This window comes from Phalaenopsis equestris, unplaced genomic scaffold (assembly GCF_001263595.1).
Source record: "Phalaenopsis equestris unplaced genomic scaffold, ASM126359v1 Scaffold000469, whole genome shotgun sequence".
Taxonomy (NCBI): Eukaryota; Viridiplantae; Streptophyta; class Magnoliopsida; order Asparagales; family Orchidaceae; genus Phalaenopsis; species Phalaenopsis equestris.
The window spans coordinates 1486-5973 of record NW_018164910.1 but is presented as its reverse complement, the minus strand read 5'-3'; positions in this window follow the sequence as shown (position 1 = coordinate 5973).

Sequence of the window (4488 nt, the reverse complement as noted above, 5' to 3'; positions counted from 1 at the left end):
CTCTTTCATCACTGTTTTTGAATTTTTAACCCTTTAGTCGATTTTTAATAGAAAATAATTATGGCGAGTGGCAAGAAACCTGCGAATGAGGAAGATATGTTGAAGGCTTTCAGGCTTTCAACCAAAAAACTGTCATCTAATAATAGAGAGAAAGAAGAAACTCAAGATTATCCGGCCTGTAATAAAGAAGAAGTTTCTGGATGAGGGCGACCAGCAAAAAAGAAGCCGTAGGATAAGGTACGACATGTTGGATCAAAGAGACTGAAAGAAGGGAGTCGACCAAGGGGAACAAAGTTTGTCAAGCATGTACTACAAAAGAAACAAAGGGTGGAAAAAACAACCAAGTCATATGACTCGTTGCCACTCCGTGAGATGGGGATATGACTAACATGAACACCACTAGTGCACTAGTCCTTGCTTCAGATTCGATCTGACAGTGCCCGACTCATCAGTCGGCTCAGCAATAAGTTTAAGCGGTCGCGATGACCCAAGAACAACCGAGCGACATTATGGCTCTCTTGCTCTTAGCCGGTGAGTCTAGAAAACCGGTTGTTGAATTGCTTGCTGGAGAGAGCCTCTGTACATCTAAGATGGATCCAATAATTGGTACAAAGAAATAATTTTTCTTTATTGATTTATTTCATTTCCTCGGTTAAGATATTTAAGACTTTTTTAGGCAAGACCACACATATCTTTGATTACTTGGTAAATGAAGTTGTTCATCTCTTTGATCTAAAGCTGGTTGAGGGACCTTCTATTTTGGCTTAGGGCGAAGGCACACCTATCCATTTGTCGGGCTTTCAGGATGTTGAGAAGGAGACTAATAGTTGGCAAGTTTTTTGGTTAGCCACATTGACAAAACTGACTATTTTGCTCAAGACGTTGCCCTTCAGAATAAGATAGTCATATAAGACCTGAAGGATGAGTTGGCAGTTCTTATGTGAAGCTGAGAACTCTATAGATGGAGGTGACAACCCTTCATACATAGTTGACAGAAGTTAGGGCCACCAATTCAATCTCTCGGGTCTGAGTGGAGGAAGAAAGTGTTGAAAATTTTAAGTTTAGGGGGTGTGTGTTGTACGAAAGTTTTGTGAGTTAGAGTCTAGTGTTTCCTAAGGCGGCAAAAGACCCATTTGTAAAATATTTTCTATCCAAAATAAAAATTTAATTTTAAAGAATGTTTGAAAATTTTCAACTTGTAATTTTCTCAAATTTTTTTGCTGATTTGATGTAGATTTCTGAAGTTTTTGGTACGGATTCAAGAAATTTCAAATTCGTTGGATACCCTATATATAGGGTTAAAGGGAAAAATGGGTTTGCGTTTTCTCATTTTCCACTTTTCCTTCCTTTTGGTTGGTTTTCTTCTAGCGTTCCCATGTCCTCCAAATATTCTCCATATCTATTTTGCTCGGTCTCAGCAACCAAAAGTTCTACATTAACATCGTTTGATGTAGTCTCATAGAGGCACTTGTATGTATAACCCAAGTGTAGTACTCGAGGTGGTCAAACCAACGACTACTCCTATGATGATTTAATCTTATATAAGGATCAGTTTCAATGGGGACTCCAACTGCCATTCAACCAAAAATAATCGGTCAATACTTAATTACAATGGAGTCATTCCCTTATATATCAAACCTAACTCAATCCCAATATTGATGACTTTATCATTTATTTGTGACGAATGCAGATTCCATGGTCCTGATAGTTGCTCTCTCATATTTTTTCCTTCAGAGTGGAGCTAAACGGGTACATTATTTTTTGCTCGACTTGGAAAATTGACTTGGTAGACCAGGAAAATAAGATTAAGGACTAAAAGTTTTGATTCCTCTGACATGTATGTGAGAATTGGGGAATCGCTACCAAGTCCATCAAAAGGCTCTACAAGAAGAAGATGAAGGGTATTTTTTTCTAGGGCACATAGGCTTGCATAGACTATCATGGGCAAACAATTATCGGTCATCCAATATACTAAACCCATGAAAGTGAAACAAGTGCTAAATCTTGTCCAGTTTAGCCCAATGACCCCTACACTGTGGGCCACCTCTGATGAGGCAGAGGAGAAATGGTAGCTTGAAAAAGCTACACGGCTGTCAAGGAAGACACCGAGGAAGAATAAAGGTAGCACTTCCTCATTAAGGAGAGGAGAGGCTGAGCAAGAAGAAGATAACAGTCAGGTAGGCAGAATAGTCCAAGGTACAGACTTAAGTCATTTTGTCATTGAAACATTTTTTATTCATAACAACTTCACCGACAAACTGATTCTGATTAAAAAAAAACCTTCTTTTAATGAAGTTTTTATGATATAGAGCAGTATGCAAGATATGGACGTCAAATTTAATCATATGGAAAAATATGTACTGCGAAAGAGTGATTACGATGTGACAAATGACGAGGTATTAGTTAAATTTTTGAAGGGGAGTCATTCAGTTGAGTTTCCTACATACCCTCGATTTTCTCCGTATGAGCACCACAAATCCATGGTTGAAGATATAACCTTTGATGATGAGGAGGAGGAGGATAAGACTAAACTTGCTTTTCTGAAGTAGATGTGATTTTAAGATCCTTCTTATTGTGGACTTTTGATGTATGTTTTATGTTGAACTACTTTATGTACTTTTATTTTTACTACTGTATTTGCTCCTGCTTATTTAGTTTGCTTATATGTTAGAGTTGTCTCTTACATTGCAAATTTTCATGATCTACATGTTTTAATTTAGATTTTCTACTGCTCAGTACTTGTTTTTACTAATTGTACTTGCACAATTCCACATGAAGAACTATTAAATTTTTCTCACTTCATGCTTAATATGTACAGAAATGTTTTAAATAATTTAAAAATTTAAGCTTGATGGAAGGGAGAAAAACTTTTTAAAACTAAACTTTATTTGTCCTCGACAAACTATATATTTAAATTATTTTAACATAGCCTATGATATGTGCTGTTAACTTTAGAAGGCTATGTTTTTGATCCTATAATGTTATAATAGTCTTAAGTAAATTTTTCAAATAGCAAGGGGTAGTTCTAAAGTTAAGGTGTTTGGTATGAAAGTTTAGGATTATGCTTTGATTAATCTGAGTAGAGAAATTATATCTTTGAAATGTTAAGAAATCTAAGATATACACTTCAAAAAGAATTGGAGACTCTATGAAAAGTCATTTTTAAACTAATACACATTATTAAGTGAAGAAATATGATGGGTTTCTAACTTTAGGAAGATGATAGTGAAGTTTAAAATTATTAAAAGTTATTCAAATATAGTAGTCCTCACATAAAAAGAAAAGAAAAAGTAAGGATTAAAAACATCCTAAAAGAAAAAAAAAATAAAATAAAAAAGAAAAGCAAAAAGAAGAATATGTGAGGAGAAGCTTGAAGAAATGCCTAATAAAAAATTGACTTCACTTGAATCAACTTAAAGAAAGAGATTTATTTACATTTCTAAGCTTATTTACAATTTTAAAGTATTAGCATCTCTACTACTAGAGTTCTCATAAAATTCTTTTCTTTTAATTTTTCTGAGACTTCTAAGTATGAAAAATTACAATTATTTTTGATGTGAATAGAAAAGTCAGAATTTCTAGACTTGATTATTGAATATTCTTATACTTTGATTCTAAAAAAAGTTATTAAAAATTTTTCTTAAGTTATACTATCACATTTTTAGGATAAAAACTATAGGAATCTTTAAGTGACACCTACTATCACATGTTATAATGTTTTATTTAGTTAAATGGTTACTTGAGGACAAGTAATGTTTAAGTTTAGGGGAATTAATGCACCTTAAAATTAACTATTTTATATGCACCTTTATAGCCATTTTTAGGATATTATTCTTTAATGAAAGGTATTTTTTATTTTTTTAGTTGCAGGTGCAAAAAAAGAGTTTAAGAGCAAAACAAAAAGCAAAAATATATCAAAAAGGAGAAAAATTGGCCAAATCAATACAATTGCCAAAAATCAACCGAACTAGAGCCTAGACACCAGATGGAATTTGAGGCTGGCGCCTAGGCGCTAGAGGCAGTTACACTTATATTCATTGAATATTGATGAATTTTGAAGTGATGTCTGAAGCAACCCTTGGTGATTTTTGAAGCTCTATATATTGAGATTAATTCTGGACGAAAGAGGAGAGTCTTGGTGTCATTTTGAGAATGGGAGGAACCCATATAGAGTGGGTGGCCACCTTAGTGAGGTTTTGTGAGTCTTTATGATTTCTAGAGTATTGTGAGTCTTGTAAAAGTCCTGTGGGGTCAGAGAAGTCAAGGAACTTCAAAGGAGTGCTTGGGGAAACATTTGAGATAAGTATTTGTACTTTTTTTTGTATGTTGAGTTTTACAAATATGTTTTATTTTAATATTTCCATGAATTTTGAGTAGTTTTCCTCTTTCTCCTTGCAATAAAGAGTAATTATGTGGTGAATTTGATTTGTTTATAACTTCTTTTCTTCTAAAAATTTGTGATGGTATTTTCACCAATTCTTCATTTAC